The 16,450-nt window shown below is 38.6% G+C and overlaps 1 protein-coding gene across 13 annotated transcripts in view; it reads right to left on the bottom strand.

Moving 5' to 3' along the window:
- FHOD3 (formin homology 2 domain containing 3) overlaps nt 1-16,450 on the bottom strand; it is a 369,110-nt gene that overhangs the window by 340,564 nt on the left and 12,096 nt on the right. The gene's annotated exons all lie outside the window — the stretch shown is intronic.

Below are 16,450 nucleotides of genomic sequence, written 5' to 3'. Positions count from 1 at the left end.
GAGAACAGGAAGTATTTCATGTACAAGATAAAGGAAAATAGTGCATTCTATGTATCTTCATCTCATCTCCATAGTTTCAGCTGAGCATAATATTCATTTAGGCTTTAAAGCATCACGCACTGTATCCATTAATAGGAGTTATGGTAATGGACGAAGTAGAATCTTTTGTTTCCCTTACTTAGGGATCTTGCCAAAAAGACTTTCTCACTTGTATGCACACACTCAGAAGGCAGCAAAACAACACTTTCAGAAGCTGAGTAAATATTATGGGAATATATTCTTGAATGATCCCTTTATACGGTCATCATGCTACCTGTGCATCTTCACCTCCACGCTTGCACTCTCATTTTATAGGCAGAATAGAAAAACAAAATACATCTTAAGATTATTTTTTTAATTAGTAAATTGTCTGACTTCTTCAGCACAAAGAATGACTGATGTTCACTCATTAGTGCTTATTAGTAGCAATTCATGATGTCAAGTCTCTCTCCTCTGTTCAGTGTTAATCTCATGTTTATCTGCTACGCATCACTTCTCCCTGTCTCTGGAGACAGCCTCTAGCTAGCTCATTTGGGACATGCTCTTCCCATTGATCATAACTCACATTAAAATTCCCTATTAGCCCTTACTAGCACACACATTCTCCTAGGACAATCAAAGGGCAAAATTTATAAGAAAAGTCTTTCAAAAAATAAACCATTTAATTGAGCAGTTTTCCATGACTGTGACAGCCGTTCAGCACTTTAGAAATTATTCCTATTTACTTCTTTACAACTCTTTAACTCTGGTATTTCCTACTTGTCCCAAAATTGAGACCAACATTTTGTTGCTGTTAACCTGCCTAGCTCATTAATTCTATCACCACAAGGTATGGTGTTGTTTTTTTTTTTTCCCCCATAAACATTTTTCTAAAATTTCTCTTGACAGTCCCTTCAAATCATTACTTACATTCACATCGTCCTGCACGGTGCAAAAGAGCCAAGAAATGTATTTCATTACAAAAAAGAAAATAAAAATTACATTTACAGTATGATCTTTTGTGCATCATAAACTTTTGCTGTCTTCTAATCGTTTCCACAAAAGTACTCAAAAGCTCTTTAAAAACTGAAAGACAGCTTCAACAGAAGAAAATGTATTGATGTCCTAGTGAGTTGTCTCCACAATTAGAAATTCTTTAAATAATCCCAAAATAGAGTTTTCCCACGGATAATTATATTAGGGAAATGTAAGAGAAAGAAACAGGAAGCACACAGTAGGACCATAAGATTACGAGCACTAGTCATAATGCTGCAATTCTATACTGAACTCAGCTATAAAAAAAAGCAAACAAGCTGAATAAATATTTAAAATATTAGAACACCTTAAACCAGAGTTTACTACACTCCCATCCTTTCAACATGTCAGCACAAATCCCTACCAGACAAGAAAAAAGGGGTGTCCTGCCTCTGATCCTCAGCAGGAACAGGCAGAACAAGGTCAGACTTGTCAAACTCCAGCTCTGCCATCCCTTTGAGTCACCCTCACTTTACCAGCACCTCAAACCTTAGGTAGCCCTGGGAGCAACATTTCCTGATTGTCATGGGAAAACACATCACTTGCATTGCTCCTTATGGGTTCCAGGGAATGAGGAATACTGGACAGATGCTCAGTTCAACATCACATTCCACAGGTAACCAAATTCAGTCAGTGTGTCTAGTCAATCTGTGGAGCCAAAATAACTTGTATCACAAGGCAACTGAGCTCCAGAGGATGAAACAGTTCAATAGTATTACACAGGGAATGACTTCTCATCTTGTTTTAAACACTGACCCATAGGAAGAGATAACATCCACTTCTCTTCATTGAGAAGACAGCCACAAAGAAGCCCTTGCTACTGCGCAATGAGAAAGTTCACCATTTTGTATATTTGGAGCAGATGTTAGAAAGAAATTCCTTACTATGAGGGTGATGAAGCACTAGAACAGGTTGCTCAGAGAAGCTGTGGATGTCCCCACGGATCCCTGTAGGTAGTTGAAGGCCAGGCTGGATGGAACTCTGAGCAACCTGGTCTAGTGGAAAGACATCTCTGCCCATGGCACAAGGTCAGAACTGGATGGTTTTGTGACACACTCTTACCATTGGTGATAACTCTCATTGAAATTCCTTATTAGCATAGGATGTGTGCTAATAAGCACTATTATTTGTGACCAAAGGTCCCAAACTATTCCATATAGTTCTACAATTCTCCAAATTTCATAGCTTAAAGAACAAGAAACTGCAGGACAACAGCAACAAGGAAAGACAACTCTCAGACAGTTGTCTGATGCCACTTAAGTTACCACTGCTGCCTTCAGAAACTACAACAGAGGCTATATTAAATAAAAAAGCAGAGTTCAGTTATTGTTTTCATCTAGTGTTCTTAGTTCCTTGCAATCCAAGAGCAACATCCAAACGAGGCATATGAGGTAGCAGGGTAGAGATCAGAATAGCAAAGCACAGACATATACAGCAAGGCATACACGTGCCCCAGGCTGTGCACTGTGGTCTGCTCCTGCACGCATGCACTGGTCATCTTGCTCATGAAGCACTGTGGGTAAGTAATCCAACACAAAGTCAACACACAGTGTACCATGCCAACTGAAACTTCTGGAAGTCTGCTTTCCTTCATAAGACGCTGCAGTGAGTTAGCGCACGCACATGCCAAGCAAACTTCCCTTTGGCTTGTTTTAACCCCACTGTCCAAAGGCAACAGTAGGATGGCAAAGGTTAAGAGAGGTGGAAATGCCAGATTCACCCTCCCTACTGTTCAGAAAGCGTAACAGCAGAACCACAAACCATTAGAAAAATGTCTTAGGTGTTTATCTCAAGACCACAAATGCAATTTTTTATTTTTTATTAAAAATAAAAAAAACTCATGGAGAACTGCTCTTTCCTCATCCTCTTGAACTCTAAGAATGTGTCGAAGAGTCAACAGCCAGCAGGGACAAAAACTAAGCCAAACACCTTTGTGATTTTATCTTAATAGGATGAATTTGTTTATCAGTGTTAGCACAAGCTACCACAACAGATCAACACTGCTGTCAGAAGCACAGACCGATCAAATTTCTAGCAATTTTAGCTGGAGCTACTGGACAGATTACTTTGCTCATTTTGCTGTCTCCAGAATTACATGGAAAGGAAATACATAAAAATAAGTTGAAGTAATCCAGCATCAAGCCGCAGAAACAAAATCCCTCTTCAACTGCTCTTCTGGCATGGACTCAAAAAATCCTTATCTTACACAAGTGTCTTAGCTCATCTTTCATTTAAACATCATTTGGTGGTAATTGTTCTTATTAGTGTTGGAATACTCCTTACTTACCTACAGGATGCTTTGCAAAGTAGGAAGAATTATTGATTTAAAATTAAAAAAACCCACAAAGTCCCTTTACATTAAATCTTTCCTTTTTCAATCAAAAACCTTGTTTTACTTTACAGATTGTATGCCTGACATATCCCCCACACCAGCTAAATGTGCTCCCTCCTGGTTCAGCTGTATCTAGTGGAATTGTAATGCTATTACTAAGGCCCACAAATGCCAGCTTTTCCTCTGCTTTGCCATCTCCTTACTACACCTTCCCAACAACTTTTTTTTCCCCCCCTTTTCCTCCATAGGGGAGAAAAGGTGGAAAAAAAAAAAAAGCTTTGCCTGCTTACTAAATGTACTGCATATTTCTAAGAAAACTGCACAAATCAAAATGGTGTAAACCAATATTTAACATTCTTTCATCCACCGCTGAGCTTTAAACAGAGAATCACTTCAGTATCCTCAAAGAGCATCACATTTTATTGTTTTTGAAATTTTATTACAGATCACCAAACATACATTTTCTGTGTATCAGAATATCACGTTAAAATATAACAGGATCACCAACTCTGTTAGTTCTTATAGAGCATTGGACTATCCCCCTCTTTAATATGCATCCCACAGCCAACCTTCCCATAACACTTACATTTTTCAGAGTTACTACCAACTGCCCTCTCGCCAAGGACCTAATTCTCTCCTTCCTGTGTGAGTAGAGCCAACCAGACCACACCATGGACATGAATGTTCCAGTCACAACCAGTTAAGGTAATACAGCATAAATGATATTGAAGCACCCAGCCAGGAGCGGTGCTGCATGTCCCACCACAGGTAGAAAGCCTGACACCAACAAGATTAAATGTAAGCAAGTAATCTGTATGCCAGATGTTAGAAAGCAAAATTTAAAGAATATGCTAAAAACTGCTCTTATCTTCCAGTTTAACCATCACTCAACATGGCATGCAACCACTGCACATTGATCTAGAAGTCCTTATGCTCCCAGCAGCACCTGACAAAATTTCTTCTCTCCTGTAATTTTTTTCAGTCCATTTTCTTCCCAAGTATTATTATTTTTTTTTAATATAATTACAGTAACACCCATGCTTTGAGGAAGTCAGTTAAAATTAAGGTCAGCTGCAGGCTCCGTACAGAAGCCAGTGATGGAGAAAGGCAGCCATACCACCTGCCTGCTCACAAAAGTCAACAGTTTCTGAAGCTTAGCAAAAATCACTCCTCAGTACTCACAAGGATAGAGAAAGAAATCCACATGCTAGACCAGTGACTTTACATTATTACAAGTTATCTAGTATGTGCAACATCATCCCCCGATTTTCAGGAGCATGATTTGTGGGAATAATTATTAATGCTAAAGCTTTTCCGATTTATTCTCAGCCCAGTGATCATCAAACCACTTGACAAACTCCACACATGCTGTAGAGCTTGTACGAACAGTTGCATTGATAAACAGTACCTACACAAAATACAGGCTGCAGGTTTGCACAACCAGGCATAAGGCAGTCAGAGCACAATTTGAAAGGAACTTGCTACTCCCATATGAAAGTGTTGGTGTTTTGAAAGTAGCCTGCAGCCCTAGTCTGAAACAGCAGCTTTTATCTCAGGCCCAGCTGACGCCACAGAGTACTACTGGGGTCAGGTAATACAGCACACCAAGCGAAACATTAATGCCACAAGATCCTAGAGAGCCACTGGAACAACACCCTGCCAATACAAATATTCTGCTGAAATAACAAAGAAACTGAAAACAAACACAGAAAGCTGTTACATGAATATTATAGGTTCGACTTAAGAAAAACAAAAGGAAGTTCAAGGTTCAAGATTCTGGAACCATGCAATTTGGGGGATCTCACAGTGAAAGCATAATGCACAGATATGTACCTGTTGCTATTCTTAGGCAATGAATTATGCCCCTGGCTTGCCAGACCTTGTGCTTGGTGATTCTCTTTAACACAGTGCTCCACAGGGAGCAGTTCAGAGTTTACTAGAGTATCTGTTTCCAAATATGACACCAGGGCTTCCACCAGCAGCCACATGAGCATTGTTCGAAAGTGTGAGTGCTCAAAATGTCAACAACTGCGGAACAAGAAAGCAAGTCAAACTCATCTAGAGATGGGGGTCACTGAAAAGTAGAATTTAATCTAAAAAAAAAAAAAACCATTAAGAATAACTGCATTTCTGCATAAGTATACAAAATTTCACTCCATGAGGAAACTAACACACATTCTTCCTGTCCAATTCAATCATTTAAAGTTAAATCAGTTAAATTTGAGACAACACACAAACCAAACAGTCAACAGCAGAGCTCAAAGTGAAATTGTTCAGACCAAAAACCTCTCCAGCTCCCTAACTTAAAAAACCACCACATTTTCTAGCATTCTCATGGTAAACGTAAGGAAAATACGCAATGAGAATAACCTAACCTCTGTTTGTTAACTTTTTGACACTTAAACTCATCCTTGCTCAGCTTTTCCTCACTACAAATACAAAGCACAAGCTCTTCTAGCCTTCATAGTTAAGTATGTCTTTAGCCAAACAAAAGGGAGAGCAGCCATAAGAACAGGATGCTTTCTTTAGAACACAGCTTTTTGGCTGATACACAGGGGTTACCTACAGCTGACGTGCTCTCATTATCATTTGGTTGGACTTAGTGTGAAAGTATCCAAGGAAATGGAAATAATCTCTAAGAGGGAGATAGGTCAAGAAAAGAGAGAGGAGGAGGGAAAAGGATTAGCTTCAGTGGAGTGTATCATCTGAAGAATCTTTTGTTCAAACTTGTGTGTGTAGGAAAAATATCGAGTTAAAACCACAGAAATCATTCCGTTAAAGATAAGCAGTAGTTCAAGACAGCAAAAATCACACTTAACTTGTGACAAAATTTCATTCAACTTTTTCTGTAGTTCTTATTAAACTGAAAGCTGTGAAATGCTTTGTATTTAAAAATATATATATATTTGAGATGTCACAGAACGAATCAATGATTTAAACCCTTTTATTCTAACACGTGTCCCTAAGAACAAGCTGTCTACCAGCATCTTTCAATTCACTCAACCATTCAGAGAACACAGGCTGGGTCTAACAATTCCACCACTGCTTTTAACTGCATTTGGCACACTACATGTTGCTCGTTATCCTAATCACAGAACTAAAATACTTGACTGCTAAACCACCATCCAGTTCACAGAGGTGTGTCAAGGACACAGTAAGCAGTAAATCGCAATTCATCTTTAGCAGCAGTGCTTTCACTGATGCAGCAGTTAAGCACCTAGTAGAGAATACAGTGAAAAGAGTCTGATCTCTAACCTCCTGAGCATGCTGTATTTCCAGCCTCATGACCCACACCTGCATCTTTTTAGAAAGAGAGGAGATGGAGTGTCAATCTTAAGCTGTACTTAAAAACAGTATTTGAGCATCCAGGTCTTGAGCATCCTTTTCTATATGAAAAAACTCAAAACTAAGGAAAACACGGAAACAAAAGATGAGATGTGAGGCCACATGGAAAGTCAGAGCAAGGAGTTGGGAAAAAAAAAGACAACAGATTAAGAGGGAAAGAACCTGATAGTAGTTCCGGCAGACTTTTGGCCAGAGCAGGAGAGATTTGGAGTTTCACAGATTCACTAATGAAACAGGAATTCTGAGGCAAACTGTCTTTCACTATAATCAGATCTCTGAGGCTTCTGTTAGCTATTTAAAAGCTTTAAAAATAATAATAATTAAAAACCCCTAATCACAAATCCACTGCTCAATATACATCAAAATGCATTGTGTTAAACACATCAATACCAAAGGTATATGTGGAAAGAAAATAAAGCACAGCAGGATAACTGAAGAGAACATCACACACTTGTCAACAGAATCATTTTTCAGACAGTCTGAATCCTGGAGGTTCCGATGAAAGATTTTGTCTATTGACAATTATGCTAATGATGACTGTCATCAGCTCTTCCCAGTACTTCAGAGTGTCTCTTAAAAGCTTTGTGATTTAAACCTAACATAAGCTGAGAAATCATTAAAAGAGAATGATTACAAAGTTAATGACAATAGAACTCAATATAAGAACAGCACACAAGTGGTAAAGATTCATGTACACCGCAGACTTAACTCTTACTTCCAAATCTATAAAAGCACAAGGGATCAAAAGTCAAATTTTCTACCCTTGAGCAGAATTTCTTTGGCACTTGAGCTTCACCTATTTCGTTTTTTTTATTGTCCAATTTTTCCTTCCATTTGATTAGCTGCCAAGCAGCAGATTCAATCCTCAGATTTAAAGCAGTTGTCTGGACTAGACTAGGAAAGCAAAAAAGTTATGCTCCTAATGAATGCAGAAGTCCTCTTAACAATCCTCAAACAGAAAGCCGTACACTCCAACTCAGTTACAAGCAAAAAACAAGTATGCAGGGAAAGGATGAATGTAGCATTATCACCAGCCATATATCAAGTATTCATTCCTTATTTACACTCTGATCGCTCTGTTTCAAAAGGCCCACAGAGAACATAGCTAGAAACAAATGGCTTCAGTAACAACTCCTGATCTATTTTTCCCCAGAAGTGAACAGGCTCTGAAACGGTAGCAGAGAACAAAAGACTGAGATAGCTCAAAGAGCAGAGTGAGAGGATCATGGTACTGGGGAGAAAAAAAAAAAAAAAAAAAAAAAAGGGGGGAGAGGGAGAAGGGATGTCAGGGCCATTATACTCTTAAAACTTTTACAGAACAAAGGGAAAAAAAAAGAATAAATGAAAAATTATGAAGCTGGTTCTAAGTTAGACTTCAGAAATAGAGTACAAAGTAGGCCAATAACACTCCTGAGTTCAAAGCTTAGAGATCAAATACAATGAAATGCTTCTAAGGAATAAGAAAACTACTTTCAATTAAGAGCATATAAAACATGTATGCTTCAAGAGCTCAGTAATCTAATACCTATTATTTAAATTTGCCCATTATGGTGGTGCTCAAATATCCCTCTAAACCATCTGGTACTACCTACTGTAAAAGATCGCTGTCACAGTTATCACTTTTTTTTCTGTGCACAGAAGAACAACAACATGCCTTTGCTTTCCTGTACGCATGAAAACCCCTTTAAACAAATCCACATGGGGCCCTCATTTCCATTGCCTGCTCCTAATACTTTTATTTAGAAAGAAATATTCGAATGATCAAAATAAAACCCAAACAGTAGTTCTGATAGCTAATAAGAGTTAAACACACTAAAATTGAACAGTTTTTTCGCAGTGCTCAATAACTAAGCTTCCAGATGTCTATCTTGTTGACTCCAAATGAAATTGCCAGCAGAAGGGACGTTGAAAATTTCCACTTACTCATACAAAACCAAACACAACAGCTTCGTATCTAAATGTGGTCAGAAGTCAAGGCCTTAGTAACTGTCACCTTTAAAGTCAGTAACTCCACATATCATAGATAGAATCACAGAATCATGGAATTCTAGGTCAGAAAAGATTAAGATCATCTGGTCCAACCATTAACATATCAGCACCACATATCCTAATCCACTGTCCTCCACTTCCAACAGCTTTCTTATGGGTTACTTTTAACACAGACCACTTTGATGATTTGTCTCCTGCTAACTGCTTGGGTTTCCTTGCAATACCTCCAAGCATCAACATCAAAACAGTCCAGGAGCACCTGGCTGGAAACGGCATTTAGGAGAATGCCTGGACAACTCCTTATTCCCAGAGTATGTGGTACAACATTTTGTATCACAAGTAAGCCCTGATAACCATTTCATTGAGTTCAAGTGTTCCTTGTGGCTATCCACAGTGCAGTCACTTGGAACACCCTATCACACACATGCATCCTGAGGCTGAATGGACTAGCTGCTTAGTTATTTCCTAGAAGGCATAGAAACACTGCACTTCCACCACACGAAAACAGGAACTTCCCAACTTTGGAGCAGAGGGCTGTTCTTCGGTAAACAAGCTTCAACAGACACACTGATTTATGTCCCAGAGTTGAATGATAACGTGAAGGTGGTCGATGAAAGCAATCATTTCATCAGCTATTTAGAAGAGACATCTTTAATATGAAAACATGAAAGGAGTGAAGATTTTCACATTGAGAAACATGCTTAACACATGCAGTTTGAAACAAAGCTACAAATAGATCTAAAACAGTGTAAGAGTCGCACTTAAAGAGAATCAGCACTGAACCAACAGTCACACAGCAAGTTTTTGGCACATGAAAAAATAACAAATGTTCTTCCAATCCTTAGATCAAGGTATTCATCACTAGATCGTTGCCAACTCCAAAGAAGGCCTTTCGGTACTTGCTGCATTCTCAATTTTCTGAAAATAAGAACAGGCTTTCTTCTTCTTCCATAAGAATTGACTACTACTACATGCTAGGCAATGCACCATGTTAGTTAAGGACAGCAAATAAAATATACCTACCTTTCACACTACTTAATTTTCATATCGACTCAAAATCATGCTACTTTCTTCACTGTTTAAAAAACAAACCCACAACAGCACAGTCCTACAATACAAACAACAGTCTAGAAAAAACAGCTATTAGTCTTTTCAGTAATATTATGAATTGCATCCAGAATTAGTTTCTTTTCAGCATGAGTTTAATTGCCATTACAATAAAAATATAAGAGAACTTTACCTCAGAGCTGTCGCTATTCATCCTTCTAGTTCCATTCACTAAGGGTAAATGGATCATATAGCTCACAGACTCTACTGGGAGCTAGCTACAATCAAAAAAGTTTGAAACACAAAGCACAAAGATCTGTTTTATTCATGGTACTTTTGTTTGCCAATTAATCTACAAAACAGTTATTAAAGCGGGAAGAGTACTGGCTATGCTGTCTTACACTACACAGTAGAAGGACAAATGTAAAACACCTGAACACTTATGTTAAAAAAAACATAAAACCAATTGCTGTTCGCAAAGTATGAAGGTCTTTGGTACCATTCTAATCTCACAATTTATCCACTGGTGTAACTCTATCAGCTCCAAAGGGATGATGTCATCTCCAACCTCGTGTCAGTGAAATAAGAAACAGGTCCTTTCAACATGCAAGGCGGAGGAAACCTTTTGTTTGCCTTTCAGTGCTCAAGCCTTCTTCCCTATTGAAAAAACTAGCCCCACTCTATTTAAAAGTGAAAAGGACTGACTACTGGGGATGCATTCAGGAGGCCATACGCAAAAGAGGAAGGGATACTGAAATTCTCCAGTTTGCAGTGATACTGGACCATAGCCAGACTGTAGCAAGTGTGAGCACCGAAAGCACTCCCAAAGCCATGGAGACACACGCCACTAGTGCCACTGTTTGCTCCTGCTGAGTTCTTGCTTCCAGGAACACAAACATTTTTAAAAAAATTGAGAGCAGCAACATTAAAGAAAGCCTGTGTTCAACGTGATCCAGCAAGGAAAAAGTAAATAAATGAAGAGGGTAGATTTAGACTAGATATTAGAAAAGTTCTTTATTGTGAGGGTGGTGAGGCACTGGAACAGGTTTCCCAGTGAGGTTGTGGATGCCCCCACCCTGGAAGCACTCAAGGCCAGGCTGGATGAGGTTTTGAGCAACCTGGTCTACAGGGCAGTGTCCCTGCCTGTAGCACGGGGGTGGAACTAGATGATCTCAAACACCCCTTCAACCCAAGCCATTCTGTGATTCTATGAATGAATAAATAATCACAGATTAAGAAACCGCTGACAATCTGAGTAGTAGGAAGTTTCTAATGATCCAAAAGCCACTATCAAGTCCACTTTAAAAGAAAACAACAGCTATGGTTGTTCAGCTTGACTAGGCAAGGAATAGCTGACTCAATCATCCTAAACAGAACAGGAACGCATCTTTCTGCCACGCATGAAGTTCTAAGTAAGAAAATAAAAGTATACTTTTCCCTCTGTGAAAATCAGAAAACATTTTCTCTAAGCATTACTGCAGTGTAAAGAGCAACTACACATACATGAAGCCATTTCTACCCCACCTTCTTTTTTTTTTTTTTAAATGATACTTTAAGTTCTACTGCAGGAGTATTTCAGTTTTTTTTTTTCCTGAAGCATTTCATTGCCCTTCATTGGTAGGAAAAAAAAAAAACAATCTGCTAGCTTTTATGTTTAAATACATGCTTCAAACAGTTTTCAGGTTATTTGGTTTAGCTAGAGAAATAAGACCCAGATGTTTCACCAAGAAGGTTTTTTTTTTTTAACCAGGAAAACCCATGGCCCTTCCAGATGTCTGAGATATCTTGTAGTCCAAACTTCTTTTTCCAGCACGACGACCATGAATATTCTTTCTCCAATGAGGTGAGACTGTTACAGGGTTTAATAAATGTATCTGTGAGTTAGGGGTACAGGCTGCACCTGAAGTATCTTGGATCATTTAGCAGAGTAAGCAGCAATTAAGTCTTCCTAGTCTTCACATTCTCTTGCTCAGAAAACTAAGATATGCAATATTTCACAGAATTAATATAATTAAAGCTGAAAATACAAGCTCTAATTGCAATTAAATGAAGTAGGTCAAAATGAGGGCCTGTTATCATTTTTATAAAGCGACTTGTAAGTGACTACTTTGAATGGATGGCCTTACTGTGGATTTAATGATGTACAGACCCATAAAACACCTTGTATGTGCTAAAATGCATAACACCTGATAGTGTTTTTCCAGTAGCCGGCATTTCATGTGTCCATCTGTACTTCCTCATCAACAGGTAACTTCCTAATATCATACAGGCAATAATTGCTGTCTCATTACCCCCACCACCACAGGAGCTAACTACCATTGTTAACCTTGTCTCTGTACTGCAGTTATCAGCCATCTACTTTCTGTAATTGTTTAGTGTTAACATGATCCAGTTAAACTACCAGCAGGTGTTCCCAGCACTCAGGCCAGTGAGATACCCAGTTTGTATTTCAAACCCGAGGAAAGGCTCACATAACTATGTAAGAAAATAATACTACTACTCTTTGTAGCTTTGTCTTGCTTATTTTAGACTTTTCTCAGCAGCATACGAATACTGAACAACCATTACTGGAAAGAAAAATTAATATCACGTGCTTTTTTTAAAATAGGAAATGCATAGTGCTACCCAAAGTAGCAGCTGATCGAAGATTGAGTCCACAGGTTTATTTAACATAGTCTTGTCTGATTCTTCTGGCAGCATCTGCTACTTCTGGTACACAATTCTGAAGAAGGCACAATTTCTGAAGAAGACTCTGGGACTCCGTATGACCACCTGTAGGGATAGCTGGATTCTGTGCCCAGAAGTTCAAGCTCGCAAAAAGGTACACTAGAAAATATCAATAGGAAGATGTGAAGGCCCTGATTTGGTAGGAGCAATCAAACAAGTTGGTGTCCCATCCTCTGGAGTGAAACAGACCATATCATAATCGTGGTCACACTGACTTAAAATCCTCACCTTAATCCCGGCTCTTTCACAAAGCTGCGCCCACAGTTGTTCTCATTACCTCCAGTGTCTTAAAGTAAGAAGCACTGGGAATCTACTTTATACAGATTTGGTTACAGCATGTAATTTTGTTTAGATCTGAAGGCAGTTTGCTCTTGTCTCAGCCTAGCTATGCTCAGAAAAGATGACCTGTAACAGCAATACATTTATAAAATTAAAGATGGGCTTGTTGCAAGAAATTGTGTCTTGAATCACTGTCAAAAAATTAAAGTTTCTTTTATAGTAACCAGGACATACAACATTTTTTAGATAAGAATGAAATCTATTTCTTTTCCTCTCCTTTTTCAGTTAGACATAATGTTTACAGTAAGAAATCACATTGACAAATAATTGGATTTAAACACGCTAAACTCTATGCACTCACTGAAAAGCTCAAAGGCACAGTTCATTTGTCCTGACTGCCCTTCTTGAACATGTGAAAGTATTGATTAGCAGTGAATAACCATGGTCCTTATTAAACAATTAACAGAGATTGTCAACAGCCTAGAGCACAGAGTTGCAGTCAATTTCTACCATACTTATCAATTGTTATGTAAGTGGTAACCTTGTCCTTATGCTGGAGGGGAACCACAAAACATGAAGTTCAGTGTTGCATACAAAATACAGCTATGCTGGAAGTACACAACTGACAAATTCCAACAGCAAAGCTTTCCCATTTATGCTTACATATGTCTCTTAACTCCAGTGTTAAGCATCCCCCAGCTAGCTTTGGCACTCCTGGTTTTCCTGACAATCGGGGAAGAGGAAAAAAACAAACACGGAAAAAAAAAAAGAAAAATAATTTAAGGAAAAAAAAAAAACAGAACAAAAACAATGACAAAAAAAACAACCAACAACCTCCTACATACAGTGTTTGCAATCTTGGCCACATAGGCACCAGATTCAAAGTTCCTGTCCCCAAAGCAACCTTCATGACTCTGGCCTCACACGATGTATTCTGGGCAGCTACCACCTTAATCTTGAGCCACAAGAAACAGTGCCAGGCTACAAAGCTAGCCACTGTCCTCCTGAGAGAAGGCAGCAAATAGAAAGCAATGCAGAATCTAAGAACAAGTTGGTTTGGAAAGGACTTTAAAGATAGTTTAGTTCCAAGCACCTGCCCTGGGCGGGTCCTGATACTGAAATACCCCATGAGACAAGAGTGTAAGACACAAGCAGCTGAACTTCATTAAACACAACACCCAATGCACTTTCCCAAGAATGCCAACCAATTCTTGCAGATGGAAATCAGAGGTCAGTGCTACAAGTGAAATCTAGAATCCTTCTGAAGTAGTAAAGCACAGTATTTCAGACATTAAGCATGAGCAGTACATTTTTAACATGGCATTACCAATAGCATAAGTCTGGATTTTAAACATTTGTGCACATGAATGGCAATGTAAGCTATGGGAGTTGAGTGCTTTGTAAAGCGAAGACAACAATCAACGTGTGGGTGACAGAACCCAGCTCTCAGTCACCCCATTTGGTAAGACAACAAGTCAGAAAACTGAAACTGATGACAACAAAGCTTACACAGCTTTAGTGCAGAGTCATGTCACAGAAGGGCATAAAAGCACCTCAGCACATAAATTTAGCCATAACACGTGGGTCTGCAGATTCTCCGGGGCTGACCCAGGCTTCCTTGCTTTTCTTCCTCTATGATCTCCTTCGGAATTGAGTATCAGATAATGCAGGCTACATTTGAGAACCGTGTTACATTTAGCACAAAATATTCAACAGGTTCCTTTCCCAAGTCATTCCCAATATTTTTGATATACTATGTTAATATTCCAAGTAATTCAGTAATTTCCATCCTGACAAGTCATTGTTCAACAATGTCACGATAATGAGTTGACCCTTCTTTGGTTGGCAATGATAAAGTGGTTTCCAAAATCTCGATGGGATGCTAAGAGAAAGGAATTTATACTCATTACAGTGCACTGCTAAATTTGCACCGAGACCACTTTCGATGTACAAACCGATGCACTGAGTTAAGCACACCAGTGCTTAACTTAAGCAAACCAAGCTTCACATGGCTTTATTGCCTTGGGTACCCCCCTTATCACAGAGGGAACTGCATTTCTTTAGCTTTCAAATCCATAACAATATGAAAACAAATGCAAGAAATTCTATGCACGGACTTCAGCAATTACTGGCTCACTGTAATAACAAACCTAAATTATGACTCCTGACAACGTAATCATTCCAGTACAAAGTAGGATGCAGTTTTTCCAGGAAAAAGAAAAAAGTATAAGAATTATCAAATTTAACATTAAAACTAAAATTTATTTAATCTTATGTTAAGATTGAATAATGTGACAGTGATCAAAGTGCACTAAGGAAGAAGCGATAGGCAAGAAAAGTACAGTCATAAAAAAAGGTAGAATAAAAGATGCATGTCAGCTGTGCCTAGAGGTACTTAAGTGTCAAATCAAATAGTATCAATTCTGTAGTTGAAAGAAGCATCTTGTTTCGGATAATAAAAATTATTTTAACTTACTCAAGAATAGCTTATCATAGAAGCTTACTCCATAACGCAGTCCTCCACTATAAAGCAAAAGGTCTTTATCAAAAAAGCTCTAAGAGAATTGCTGAGCTGCACTTTAAGGCCATATTCATGGCTCAGCAGTCCATAGCATCCACTTCGCATGATGAAAAAATGCCTCCTCTGACTGTACCATGCAAGGTTTATACTTGGGGAAACAAAATCAGTTCAGATGTAGCTTTACTGTACTAACCAGGTATTTCTTACCTCAAAGAACTAGCGTACTAAAATCATAATTTAAACATATTTCACCTGGGATAGATTAAATTGAATCTTTTTCCTTACAGCAAATGTATACACTTGTCACTACAATACTGATGAGACTGAGATACAAGCACCATTTTTGCCTTGGACCAGTAAAATAGTTGACTATCACTTTGTGAAATGAATTTCAAAAGTTCTCAGGGGCTAGCTCAAGCATATAATAATAATTGAGCCTGGAAAGAATGTTTTGTTCAAAACAAGCATATTTTAACCTTATTTTGACTTACAGAAGCTTGGAAAGTTTAAAGGCAGAGATGGAGGAGTGTTAATCTATTTTCCCCAGGACAAGAAAAAAAATAATATGTCATACAAAAAAAAAAGCCTACTCATCAGTTTATTGCTTTCTTTTGCTGTGTATTGCCTTAGGAGGCTATATTAAGTGCACAATAATAGCCAAACAGCTTAAGTAGAATGTTAACTCTAATACCTGCTGGCAGCAACAATAGTATTTAAACGTTTTGCAACTAGGAAGCATTCAGCTAAGACTTTTGGGGTTCCATGAGAAGAGCTTTTCTCTATCTACCCATGCTTGTGCCAATGAGCCAAAGGGCTGTGCTTCAAAACTTCTCATCTTTTTGGAAAGAAGGGACAGCTATCACCCAATAGTTATCACAGGAACAAGACCAAATATTTATTTGGCATACCCCATTCTGACACAAAGGTACTCACGCATCCATGGGCAAGTTACACCTTGTCCATACTACAGAAGTTTTATTTGTTTCTTCCTTTTGCACTGGAGTAGCTCCAGCAGCCTATCCCCTCATGTAAGGGTTTCAAAGCTTTAAGTCTCCTCAGTTGTAGACACAAGCTCTTCACTCAGACTCCAAGAAATTACAAGTCAGCCTTACATTACCCAGTGCAAACATCTCTGCAACTCGCAGTACACATTTTCC

The sequence above is a fragment of the Meleagris gallopavo genome, chromosome 3 (assembly GCF_905368555.1).
Source record: "Meleagris gallopavo chromosome 3, MGAL_WU_HG_1.1, whole genome shotgun sequence".
NCBI lineage: Eukaryota > Metazoa > Chordata > Aves > Galliformes > Phasianidae > Meleagris > Meleagris gallopavo.
Note: the sequence above shows the minus strand (reverse complement) of the source record. Positions and strands in the feature narration are given on the sequence as shown.